The sequence below is a fragment of the Ctenocephalides felis genome, unplaced genomic scaffold, assembly GCF_003426905.1.
Source record: "Ctenocephalides felis isolate EL2017-DRISC unplaced genomic scaffold, ASM342690v1 CF-g0.4_SCAFFOLD_01492, whole genome shotgun sequence".
In the NCBI taxonomy this organism is placed as follows: Eukaryota; Metazoa; Arthropoda; class Insecta; order Siphonaptera; family Pulicidae; genus Ctenocephalides; species Ctenocephalides felis.
The window spans coordinates 39,668,538-39,683,436 of record NW_020537646.1 but is presented as its reverse complement, the minus strand read 5'-3'; the positions used below and the strand labels follow the sequence as shown (position 1 = coordinate 39,683,436).

The window sequence follows — 14,899 nt, the reverse complement described above, 5'->3', positions numbered from 1 at the left end:
AACTGTCAAAATAATAAAATGGCGTCATGGTTCTAGTTAATTTGCACACCGCCAGGTGTAACGTTGAAGATTTCAGTTCGCGAATGGTTTCTATTGCGCAAGGAGGTGTTAACAATTTTTCTTTAAAAGAAAATAATATTCGTGGCAAAGTTTAATAAAATAAAACAAAACGCATTTGAAACTATCATTTTAATGTGTTTAGTGTGTAATAAAATTCAGTTGTTGTGAAAGGACTAAGTTGTAGTTGTCGTTTTGAAAAAGTGGTTTGAAAACTGTAATATAAACACTCGAGGAATTATAAAAATAATTATTTTTAACGTTGTAAAATAACTTTGTTATACACAAATACGTGTTTTAGTATTTAAAGTGTGTTTCTTAATATCCTGAAAGAACGAATTAGTTTGCGAGTGAATCGTGTGCAATATTGAACAATAACAATATAACGTTTACATATTATTTTTCCAAGTTGTTTATTTTGATTTTATATACAAAGAACACATTATTATGAATTAGTGTTAATTTGGAATGGTACTTTGACGATTTTTCGCTATATGAACAGTTTCTGAGAAAGGTAAGTTTCACAATGTTCTTATTGTTTACTTTCTAAATGAGGTGTACTACTTGTCTTGCATGTCTTTATATGAAATTTAAATCTTTTGAACTGTATGCAACAATGTTATAGAATAATAATACTTTGAATATTCTTTTAAATATAAAAATAACTGATCTTAACAATCAAAAATTTATATTTATAATTTAATTTAGCGCGCGATAGTTTTAAGTAACTCGAAGATTAATCTGAGAGATAATGAATATTGCTGATTTATACAAAAGCGAAAATAATAGTTAATAATTTAATTAAATTACTAGCATAGACAATGATCGTGACTTAAAAAAATATATAGTATTATTATTTAGCAAAAAATACCACGAAAAATTATCAGGTCAGCCAAACAAATATTTAAAAGAATTAAGCGTGAAATCTCCTACTCGAAGATTGAAAAAAATGGCGATACGATCTTAAATGAAATGTCAAAAAATAAAAAATGATATCTCATAGGAGATAATTTCTTTAAATGCATGTACACCATATTACAGCATATTGTATTAAAATTATATTATTTTGATCGGCAATAAATCTATGCAAATAAAAAAAAGTATTATTATTTAAAGCCAACCATTTTCTTAATTATATACTTGTCAATGAATAGCATGAATAGTTTAATTATTGTTAAATCTATGAACATATGTAAATATATATGTGTTATATCTCATACCTATAGAAAGTATTTTTTGTCTTATATTTTCTCTAAACGCTTTAATGAAACTTAAATTTTTGGTGAGAGTAATTTATGGTAGTTTAACCACGTGACACCAAAATTTTGTAAATCATAACGCACATTTTCACAAATTTAAAAAAAGTATAGGTATAATTTTTTTTCCTTATAAATCACAATCTATCTAATATATAGAAAGACATTGAGTAATTAATTTGACAAATACCATAGAATTTTAAAAGAAAAATTCAATGGTTTACCTTTTATTAATGTACTAAATTATATCTTAATTAAATTTTGATAATAATTAATTTTAGTCTTGCATATTTCAATTATTTTGTTACATAATTCTATTCATAAATTTTAAACCTTTTTTTTAACAAAGAAGCAGTGAAATATTACTACATATTATTTTCCCTTCAGTCTTGTAGGCGTATTCCTAAGTGGATATATTCGTTTTTACCTGTTGAATCTGTTGCACCTGTGTTTTTACATATGTGTTTGTGAACACATACAAAGAACATTATGTATTTTTTATTCCTGTTAAGTGCAATCTGTGCGCTCGGCTATTTTCTATGTGTGCCCAGCAGGGATTCTCAAAATTCAATGCAACCTTGAAAGTGCTTTGAGTACCATTCTTTTTAAAAAATTTACGAGTGACTCAAGTGAAATATAAGTGTGTACTCAATGTTGTTATGAAAATTCATTTATAAATTAAAATAAATTAATCATCATTTTATAGAATTGGTTTTTTGTAAACATTATTCTGCAGTAACAATTTAAAAAAATTAACCAAAAGCAAAAATTAACATCTACCTTTGAAAAAATGCAAAATATTTGTCAGTAACATCACTGTCCTTCTTTAAATATAATTATTGATAATTTATTTCCTTTAAATCTTTCGAAAATGACTCTAGTTTAAAGCCATCCAAGAGTAATTTGAACATAGCAAAAATGATTGTCTTTATCAGCTAATTAAATCTCAATAAAACCTTCTTTGGTGATTGAAGTTTGACTATTTAAGGAATATTTATGACTAAATACTTTTTAGATATATTCATCAGTGCATTTTTCTAAAATCGTTGCAGTTGAAAAACCTTGCTACTGTATTTTCCAAAATGTATTGACTTTAAATAACTTTGATATTATGAACATGTTTGCAATTGAAAACTGTCCTTTTGGTCATTACTGAAGGAAAAATTATCACCACAATTAGATTAGAAGGACACATTGGATTGCCTTTCCAATAAAAATATACCAAAAATAAAATAGGAATTGGATTATATTTCAATTGGATTATATTATCTAATAGGCTATCATTAGCGATTATAACAACAGCTTATATAATGCCAAATTCTGACTTCTATTCCTAGACAAAAACAATCTTTAATGTGATTACAATTATGTAAACATTTGTCACTTTAGGCTTTACGTTTTTGCGAATTTCTGTTACAACAAAATCTTTCACTCAGTCACTTTCTGTGACTTCATTAGCTAAATTTGGTTTAATTTAACATTTCTAAATTAGGCTTAATTTGATCTAACTAAATACGTTATTATTATTTATGAAGTATTATGGTGAACTCGCTCTTTATATATTGAAAGGTTCTTCAGTTTACATCATAGTTTTGATGAAAAAAAGAAATCAGATTGTTTAGACTATTTTGATGGTACTAACGATTTATACACGAGAAGTTTTGTTATTAATTATTAAAGCAAATTAAAAAAAACATGTATTAAAAAAAGGGCAGTAAGCATCCGGGATTGTAATCACAACATCAAGCAGTAGTGATAGATATTTTTACTTATTATTATATCCTACATATTTTTTCATGTTACCATCACAATTAGAATCGGACAACCATTGAGTTGCCTTCCTTTTAGAGAAACAAATATCACCATTAACTAGTTAACTGTAATTAACAAGTATTCTCAGGAGCAGATGCAAAATTTTCTCTATTGTGTATACTCGAACACAGTATAGAACTTTGACCATTAACTAATTAGATTGCAATTTCCGAAAAGAAAAAAAACATTTTCAAGTTTCAAGATATTTAGTATATATTGAGGCTGTGAGAGATATTTAGTATATAATAAATCATCAATCAAAATCATAAATCAGCATTTTCACTCAACTCAACATTTTGAGGTAATTTTGATTCTGACGATACAAAACTGTGCATACAGTTCAATGAGCATAGTTAAACCTTTAATACAAAGGACAGCCGTTGGGCTGCCTTCTAGATTCTTGGCAGTAGAGTGCCAGCATAACATCAATAAAACAATTTGTCCTAATTGCTATTAAAACACATAAATAAACCGATATCTAAACACCATTTTCAATATTTCTAAACATAGGAAATGTTATTCAACTGATTTTTTCAATTAATTACATATATTGTTCGGACGTATTTTAATTATATTGGCCACATAGCAGCAATTTTCATGGCATTGAGAGTTTTTATCTAAAAGTAAACTAACTAATCTAAAAGTAGTCTAATTGTTTACTTCTAAAACTAAAGTCCGCGAAACATGTGTAATCAATAATTAATAAATATATCTTCTTTCATTATAACTTAGTGACAAATCAGTGATTGTAATAAGAACTGCAACAAATACATAATATACAAACAGATCAGTGTTTAATACAGTCCACAGCTACAAGGGTTAAATTATAACCCAACAACCTGAATTATCGAAGGAGAGTTTTAATAAGTTTCATAACGCACAGTCATATATATAATAAATCAAAAAAATGATTTGAGCAATTTTATGAATTCCACGCTTCTTCGTATTACATTTGAGAAGTTATGGTTTCCATAATGTTTTGAGGTTTTCGTGTTTAGTATAATCTCCTGCACACTGCATCGAAGATACATAAAAAGTTTCCAGTGTTGGTGTGTTTATATTTAATTTATCCCGTACGACGTGATTTACTGCCAGAATTGTGAAGAAATGTTTGTTATATGGCGATTTTAATGACTTCTTGAAATAAATTCATAGGAAAATATAGATTTTTATTAGTTTACATTGGCTTGGTTATCACGGTGTAGATGTGTATAATTTTGAAGTTTTTATAGAATAACTAGCAAACCCTGTGGCGGGATTAGCTCAAGAGTAGCGTTCCCGATTCACATGCTGGAGGTTCCGAGTTCGAATCTCCGGCCAGAATTTGAAAAAATATTAACTAGTTGGAATAATAATAGAATTATGAATTGTACTAATAAGATATGTATGTTAAATATAAAAATTAGATAATTAGAATTTAAAAATGAATTGAAGTAAGAAGTAATGAGAAGTATAGAAGAAAGAAGAAATAGTGGTTAGAAGATGAAGTGAGAAGATAGTAAAAGAAGAATGAAGATAGTTAGTTAAGAAGTATAGAAGAAGAATAGGATTATATGAAGAAGAAGATAGTATAAAATTGAAGATTGTATATGACTGTATAGAATAATGTAGGTGGCTAAATGCTCGAGTAAGCGAGGCCAATAAAAAAAAAAAAAAAAAAAAAAAAAAAAAAAAAAAAACTAGCAAACCCGACAAACTCCGTTTCGCCACCAGATGGTTTCGTGAGAAAGATGAAGAAATTTTTTTTTGTTTTATATTTGAAAAGGAAAAATTTGATCAGGAAAGAAAACCCGGCTTATTATTATATATATAGAAGATAATCTATTTGCAATTATTTAAAACAATTATTGATTATTTTTAATACTCGAATTTTTTATTACGGTGCGTGAAGTTCCAGCAATTTGCATTAGGGCACGATGCCATGCACCTCTAATTTTCTTAGCTATAAACCTTGCGGAGCCCAAGACCTTTCCAATGAATGCAAAATTGTCGAAATCGGTTCGTGCGTTCTGGAGTTATTTTGTCAGGAAGGAAAACCCGACTTATTTTTATATATATAGAAGATAATCTATTTGAAATTATTTAAAACAGTTATTGATTATTTTTATTACTCGAATTTTTAATTACTGTGCATGAAGTTCCAGCAATTTGCATTAGGGCTAGATGCCATGCACAACTAATTTTCTTAGCTATAAACCTTGCGGAGCCCGAGACCTTTCCAACAAATGCAAAATTGTCGAAATCGGTTCGTGCGTTCTGGAGTTATTTCGTCAGGAAGGAAAACCCGACTTATTTTTATATATATAGAAGATAATCTATTTGCAATTATTGATTATTTTTATTACTCGAATTTTTAATTGCGGTGCGTGAAGTTCCAGCAATTTGCATTAGGGCACTATGCCATGCACCACTAATTTTCTTAGCTATAAACCTTGCGGAGCCCAAGACCTTTCCAATGAATGCAAAATTGTCGAAATCGGTTCGTGCGTTCTGGAGTTATTTCGTCAGGAAGGAAAACCCGACTTATTTTTATATATATAGAAGATAAAACAAGTAGGTAAAAATTATGGTTTTATTAAAGCTAAGTGAACATGAGTTATTGTTGATTAATACATTTTTCATACGCAATTGCGTAGATACAATTTACTATAAATAATATTTATTGATTATAAAAAAATCTGTTCAGAGAAGAATTAATAGACATATTACTATTCAATTACATTTATGCCGTGTAAATGATTTCTAAATGATGCTGTATATTATATCATAATTAATTACATCTAATTTGTTTCATAATATCAATAAAAAAAACTAGTGATTTATTGCCTTGGACGTAAAATTGTGTTTAAAATAAAAAACGGAACCGTTAAGTATCCGTTTTTTCTATGAGAATATTTGTTCAGTATTATATTGCCAAATTAATAAAAATGTATTTTTAAACTATATTTGTAGAATGCGAATTGATGATTTTTTATCGATTTTATCCAACATTTTGTCAATCATTATTTCATGGGACAGTAAATTTTTCTAATATTTTTATTGTCAAGGTTTGTAGTTTTATAAAAGATAATACTTTTAGAATGAATAGAACATCATTTTTGATCAATTCAACAGTGATATATGAGAAAGGTAAAATAAATAACAATATCTGCAAGTTGTGCTTTTATCAAAACGTTAATCGTTTTATTTAAATATTTTATTTTTGACCTGTATTTTATTTAAAAAAAATGCTACGGCTACAAGTTACATATGTTTTTTTTAATTTTTTTTTTACTTTACATAAATAAATATATTAATTCTATTTTACAATATTTTATACATAAGTGGATTTATTTAATTATTTTTCAAAAAATATTGATTCCTTTTTTCTCTTAAATACCTCTCAATGAGTGTTATTTCTTTAAAACCATGATATAAATTATATAAGATTCCAGATAGCAGCCAAATTTAACATCTTTTTCTTCCTTTGATTTATTTTGTATATCTACTTTGATAAGTTTATTGTCATCTTCAGTTACATCTATATTCGGACGTATTTTCATTTTATTACATTGGCCATGAAGGCGACAATCTTCATGGCATTGAAATTTTACACGGGATGGTTGCCACCCCTGGTAGCCGAGAGTTGATGGGACTAATTGTTGACACTTCTAAAAGTGAAGTCCGTGAAACAACATGATTAATAAATAATAAATAAATATATCTTCTTTTATTATAACTTAGTGACAAATCAGTGAGTGTAATAAGAACTGCAACAAAAACATACAAATACAAATCAAATCAGTGTTTAATACAGTTCACAGCTACAAGGGTTAAATTATAACCCTACAACCTGAGCTATTGACTATTGGCCGTATACATATGACAATGTAGTTGCTACAGAACTTTTTTCCATGTACTAACTAATATAAAATTAAATGAAACTTAGATTAATTAAATTAATCTGTTAATTTTATCGCCTAATTTAATATTTTAACAATAATATCATTTTATGACGTTTTTTACTACCATGTCGTATTTCTTTTATTGTTAAAAAACCATTGGCATCATATAAAAATCTTGCGTAATTTTTATAATATTTAAATGTAAAATTACGCTGTCGTATTTTCTTGTGGATTGGCGATTATTGTCAAGAAGCCGTTTCACAATGTGTCTTTCAAATTTTTTAGGTTTTGAGGACTGTTAAGTGTGCTATGGATATTTGTTGCTAGACTTTTTTGGCACTAAAATTGCTATATTTCATTATCAAAAAGCATACAAACTTCATGTAGTAGAAATCTTCTTGGAGGAGAACCTTAGGTTTACTCTTCTTGGACTTTGATGAAATATCGCATGGTAATAGAGTTGTTAGTAAAATCAACCCCCTTAAAATATCTTTACGTTTTTGAACATTTTGGCATACCTTAGAAAATATTGATGTGTGTGTGTATGAGTGTATGAGTGTGTGTGTGTGCGGATACAAATTTTCGTCGACGATTTCGGGAACACCAATCAACATTCGATTCGTATTGATAAGGAGACGTGCTGATTAGTTTTTGTAGAAGCCAAAACAGAGCAAAAATGGTAATTAAGTTTTTAAGAGTAGTAGACCGTGTGCAAAATATGCTTTTACAGAAAATTTCATAATATAAAAAATTAAAAAAAAATCAAATTTTTCAAAAAAATCAAAGTTGCAAAAAATTCTAATTTTCGAAATTTTTCATGATTTTTTTAAAAAAACTATATTTTTAAAAATTTGAAAAAATATCTATATTAAAAAAGATTTCTTACAAAAATTTCAGAATATTTTGACATTTTCAAAAAAAAACAAATATTTTCAAAAATTTTCAAATTCTCAAAAAATTAAAAAAAACGTTTTTTTAAAAAAAAAAATACGAAAAATTTTAAACTTCTAACAAAAATTTCAACATTTTGAAAAAAGTTCTTAATTATCAGAAGAAATTTCATACACAAACACAAAGTTGTCTATAGAATACGCTCGTCGCCTAATTTGAAAAAGACATAAATTTGCAGTATGTATTTATAATAAATAATCTATATGAAATTATTCAAAACAATGATTGATTTTTTTCATTTCTTGAATTACTGTACGGAAAGTTCCAGCAATTTGCCTTAAGGCACGATGCCATCCACCACTAGTTTGATTAATATTTGGCAATGTAGTGCTTGTATCATTTTTCCATTAGTGAAGTTCCTTGTATCGAAACTATAATTTGACTACGTACATCTATTCATGTATTCTAGTTTGTCGTGTGACACTGACAAGACGCTAGTCTGACTTCCCGATAAAACTGAAGCACGCCAAAGTCTTGTAAAAAATCTACGTACGGTATAAATTGAAGATAGAAATGCAAATGATATGGCAAAAAAGATTCCATCGGAAATCGATAGCTACATGTGAGATGTGAGAAGAACGGCGAGGCGTACCGTTACAAAAATATCGACCTCCGGGCGAAATTCGAATTTTAGTGTTATAATGCTAAATATGTCACGTATGTGAAGAATACGTTAGTGCTTGTAGAAAATTTGGAGAAAAGGTATTGGTTTTTGACTTTTTGAAAGGTATTGGTTTTTGAAAGTTTTACAATGAATAAAATAAGAAGAATCAAAATATCCAGTGGTGTATGACATCGTGCCTTAAGGCAAATTGCTGGAACTTCCCGTACCGAAAACTAAATTATTAAAAAAAAAACTGCAAAACTTCGACAAAATAGATTTTTGAGAAATTTAGATTTTTTAAGAAAATATGACTTTCGAAAAATTAGATTTTTCTTTATGTTTCGATTTTTTTTTGTATTTCGATTATTTTTTTTAAGCGCCGCGTAGTCGTCGAACGTGTAAATATTGGTGCGGAACCCATATAAATATAAACAATATTTGTACTTATTATTATATATTATTTCTATATTATTATTTGATAATACGATGTACATATGTCCAATGTTCATTTTTGACCGCCAAATGGTATTATTTTTTACTTTTTGTATTGGATCTCCGGAGACGCTAGGCCTGCCTTTACAAAAAATTTACCGATTATTCATTTCGTCAATGCATGTAAAATGTTTTTTGAATTATTCAAATCAGACGCTTTGTTCTCTCGAAAACTGAATTATCATTTTTGGCACTTTTTGTCGCCTATTTTCGGAACGACTGGACCTGCCTTTGCCAAAAACTAATCAGCACGGCTCCTTATCAATAGTAATTGAATATTTTTTGAATTATTGAAATCTCACACACACACACATCCTTTTTTTCTAACTTACGCCAAAATGTTCAGATAAATTTGAAACGTAAAGATATATAAACATTTTCATTTTCGATTTTTTTGCGATTACTGTAACTTACCCTACGGGAATTTAATTACCCTAAGCCTTAAGGGAAGTTAAATATATAAATTTGAGGGATGAACAGTGCCTTAGTTAATAATTTGCCAACGACTACATTAAAATTTCAAAAACATTGCATTAATGACGAATAATAATGGTGATGATTGTAATTCAACTATGAATTATAAGGAAACATAAAATTAGGTATTTATGAAACATATTCTAATGTAATACATTAATTGAAATAATAGTGAAGGAAGAATAATACCTTTAAAATATAATTCGGAATGAAATTCTTTTGCAACTAAATTTTCATTAATCAAATTCATTTTATAAGATTGAAATAAAACATAAAATTATATATAAAGGCTAGAGGAGAGAAAAAGTTATGCTACCCCAACTATAGCACACTTTTTACGACACCAAGTGCAAATGGATTTTTTTCCAAATTTTAGAACGCCTGGTTATATTTTTGTAATAATCATCACTATTAGGGAAATTCTAATAATAAAAATATATCATAAGTTGAGTTAATCCTTGGGTTGCCTCTTAAATAAGTCTTTAAATTGAAAAAAAATTATAACAGTTCATAGGTCTTACGTTCTAATTGCTGTATAATTAATGTATAATTATAGGAAAAACATAATTGGGATTTCATACCGCTGTGGTAAGGTTTAGGGCTACTTTATATCAAGCAGTATTCATTTTATTTTGAAAATATAGTTGATATGTCTCTTTCCCGCCTTACTGAAATTCATATAAGTTAACATTTATATCCACAATTAAAAAAAATCTAATAAAATAATTTAAGTATATAAAGAACATCCATTGGCTTGCCTTCTATAAAGTGACGTTGAGGTGAAGTATCATCACGCATATACAATAGTTACTAATAAACAATATTTTAAGCAAATAATCAAGTAAATAGTGTTATTTATTACTAAATTTTAACTTTAATATAATTAATAAATACTATCTTTGATAAAAACTTTACCAAGTTACTTATAAGAGTATGATTGTCTTCAATTTTCTTCAACAAGAATTATTCGTATTCATAAATACGTTGAAAACATTGTATGCTGTAAATGTAATTTATAAACTTGACGCGTTTCCATTGTATTTCGAAATGCTAATATAATCGATGAATAATTTATTAAACTAATAGGCTAAGAATTTTAATTTTTAATTTGAAGATGATAGATTCCATGTTTCATTTAATATATGCTAAACCATTAATTATCTCTATGAACATTATTTATGATTTTTAACAATATTTTATGTAAATTTGTAAATAAATTTGTCAAAACTGAATATAATTAGAAATAGAAAAGAACTATTTTCGGGGTTTATAGTTCAAATATGAAAGTACATATTTTTCGTACGATATTTTGAATGTATAATTATAATTTGATTTTGATAATTTTTTTTATTACCTAAATTCAAAGTTTCTCCAAATTTTACTCAATCTCAATTGAGCCATATTAATTACTTTCACAATTAGAGTAATTTTATGGAAGATCAGATTTTGACTTGAGCATGCAAATTGTCCTTGAATAAATTTTATCCTTATATAAATATAAATAACTTATAAAAGGATAAAAAAGAAGAGATATTTTAACTACTGAAAGGTCAGCGGAAAATATTAAAAAAAAAAAACTGGAATATTTACTGTAAGAACAAAAACAAGAAATATAAAATTCTATTGGGCATTAGCATAAAATCCCCAATGATTGATTTTAATTATTTTCTCTCATTCTTTCATATAATCTCATGTTGAATCAGATGTTCAGAAAATTTATAATCTTCATAAAAAATATAGAAAAATCGTTGGTCTTATTAATATATGTCTTCCTTGTCTCAATTTCTCAAATCCTTTTTTGTAATCTTTAAGTAAAAAAAATCCGACCGCTTAACAAATGAAAATATTGCTCAATGAATACCTTTCAGAACGAATTAGTATTATTAATGTTATATTAATAAAGTGCAAATTATTCGAAATAATTAAAACTGCTATCGGTTTATTTATTATTTATATTTTTGGATAAAAGTTTGGAAACACTAATTGATAAATCTAATGTAAATATACCTTAAAAATTTAATATCAATCTTAAGCAATAGTAAATTTTACTGGTATATAATTAATTTGCATTTTAAAAAAGCATTGATTCAATTACCCATTAGAAATAGATATTTTAAAAAAATATTATGAGCTCAAGTTTCAAATTAAAAGCAACACTAATTAGCTCCAGTTAATTGGAATTTCAAATTTATAATTATTTAAAACTGGATCAAATTAGATCAAGTTTTCCGTTTATACGACGTCGACGCAAAAAATGTTTCGAACTGACTATAAATTATATATTTAATTTGCCTGCGTCAAAATTTATGAGTAACCTGTTTTCGATTTTTAGTTTTGTAACACGTGCTTAGGTTGTTTAAAATTTATTACCAATAAAATTGAATGCCTTATATATGATATATAAAACATACATGATCATAGGTTTTATAAAAAATAATTTAATAAATTCTATATTTGTTAAAGCGGTCATAAAAATATCTTTTATTTAGTTGAAACCGTAAATTGTGCGCCAAGTCCTTGTTGCGAAATGTGGAAAGAAGACCCAAAATTTTTAGTAAAATAAATAAAAGATTTGATTATTGTTTTTCAAGTATATGCTATAAATAGAAAGTATATTTTTAGAGTAGAGAATAACGAAGAAAATAATAGAAATATTCATTAAATTTAGTTTTTTATTAGTGATAATAACAAACTATTGGTATATGGCATCGTGCCTTAAGGCAAATTGTTGGAACTTTCCGTACCGTAATGAAATGTTTGAGGAATATTAAATGTTTTCAAATAGATTATTATAAATACTCTAACATTATATAATATTTATAAGAATTATATAAACAAAGTTAAAATTATTTATTTAAAGTATATAAGTGATTTTTAGAACTTTATCCAGAATTAAAATTTAAATCTGAATTATTTTCGATGTACAAAAAATGAAGATAATTTTTTTTTGCAAATGCAATTACTTTCTCAAAACAAGCAGAAAGTTTTCTGAATCAATCAAATCGGAAACTTAGTTATCTCTAAAACTGCCATTTTGAACATCTTAATATAGTACAGCTTGGTATCTCCAAAACGGCTGAACCTGCTCTTGCCAAAAACTAATTACCACTTCTACCCGTCATTACGAATTGAATTTGTCATTCAAATTGGATGCTACATTATCTCAAAAACTCGATTATTATTTTCTGCACTCTTTGCTGCGTATCTCCGTAACGGCCGGACCTGCCTTTGCCAAAAGCTAATCAGCACATATCCCCATACATAGGAATCGAATGTTTTTCTAACTAAATCAGATAATCCGTACGCTCGAAATCGTCGACGAAAAATTGTCTCCATACATACACATATACATACATACATACACACACATCCATTTTTTCTTAGGTATGCCAACATGCTCAGAAAACTCTGAAACGTGAAGTGATGCAAAAAAAATCTTTTTTGATTTATGGCCGATTACTATAATTTACCCTAACAAGAGTAGTTAAACATTACATCGAAGATATTGTGTCAATACTTTGCAGTAATGGATTAAATTACATTAAATTATTAAATTAAGTCCAATTAGCAATAACGATTTTTTAAATTGAAAATGAAAATTAATGCCACAATTTATTTGATTGCTTCCCACAGACCAGAAAATTAGTGGATTTTTTAGATCGAACCAACTTCTTGCGAGATTTAAGAAATTTGAGTATCATCACTTTCACAAGTAGGCTTTTCAAGAAATTTGTCAAGATTCTGATGATTGATTTATAATTATCTGATTAAAATTATTATTAATGAAGAATTTGGTAATGAACTACGAAATTAAAAAAAGTTTTCTATAAAATCCGATGTTTTATCCAAGTTCCTTCGCAGCATAGAACTGCAAAACAAATTTGGAAAGAAAATTGCCATATGATATAACAACAGGCAAATGATGAAAAACAATCGATTCTTGATGAAAATTAAATTTACACCTTATTAGTATAAAAACGAAGAATACACTTTAGCTTTTTATTAGTATTTTTTTTTTGTTCAATTGGAACTTAAGAGTCGTATACCTTATTGTGCTAGTACTATTTAACTATGAGGCCTTTTAGAAGACAACCTATGGGTTGGCCTATTTATAGTTGAAATATTTTTATTATTAGAAATTATCTAATACTCACGATATTTACTTCACTTGATGCAGCAATGCCGGGGAATGGCTAATTTCACTTGTGAATATATTTTAGATTAAGTGAAACTGATATCACTGCTTGATATTAGGCCGTCAGAGATAGTCATCGAACCTGAAACCTTTGAATGCCAAGGATCAAAGCCCTTACTAATAAGGTGACCATATTTTTTAAAGTAAAAAACCGGGACAGCTATTTTAAGTTTTGCTAATCCGTATCTGGGAAGGGAGGGGGTCATTATTGTGCTGATTATCTTAAATATGATTTAAAATTAGTTTTTTTATTGACTATAATGTTTTATTTAGTAGGACTTAATTATTCTATTATATGGTATATTATATGTTTTTTCTTCTTCGTAATTAACTTTAGTAAAAATTGGCTTTTGTGCAATGCGTTCAATAAGTTCGTTTTCATCTTTTTTGATAATTAAAGTAAAATTAAAAATAAAAGTAGGAAATTATTAATGTGAGAAACTATTTCAATCGGCTTTTAGAATTTTGCATTCTGCAATTTTCTCATTCATACCGTATTGTTTCATATAAGCATATTCTTTGTATATATCATTATAAAATATATGATGGATTGTTCTAATTTTATTAAAAAGTAATTGGAAATATTCAATTTATACCTATACTTTCTGGAAATCAGATACAATTCGGAACAGAACATCATATAGTTTTATATTAAGTCATTAGAATATCCTAATAATATATGTATTGAATGGCATACAACTATTGATTGTTTAACATGTCATTATTAATACAATGTTTTTTTACGTATGATCATCTTGTTTGCGAAAGGTGCTAAAGTGGAGAGTTGTAAATCTGTATCTAAATGAAAAGAAAAATCCGTTGATTTTTAAGTGATTACTTACTATTGAAACACTTGAAGCATTTCATGAACTCATAATAATGAAAAAGTGACCTTAAATTCATTATTTATGCCTGCTGTGAACGCAAAATAAAAAAAATGCCAAACATTTCTTCGAACGCTCACGCGTACAGAATTGAAATTGTGATTTGCGCAACCGGGTTCCTGTGAATACAAATAACCTTTTTTGATTGCGTTGATAATGTTTCTTCTATGTTGTACACGCAACGCGATGTTATGCACTTGTATTATTTATACTACGTGATCGTTTTTATACTTATGTTATTTAAACTTTTCTACATAACAAAAATCCATGTAAATCAATGCTTCTCGAAA

General features: G+C 27.3%; 1 pseudogene; it reads left to right on the top strand.

The window, feature by feature from the left end:
* The first annotated feature begins 439 nt into the window (after positions 1-439).
* The window catches only part of LOC113371224, a 203,352-nt pseudogene continuing 188,892 nt past the window's right edge, over positions 440-14,899 (top strand).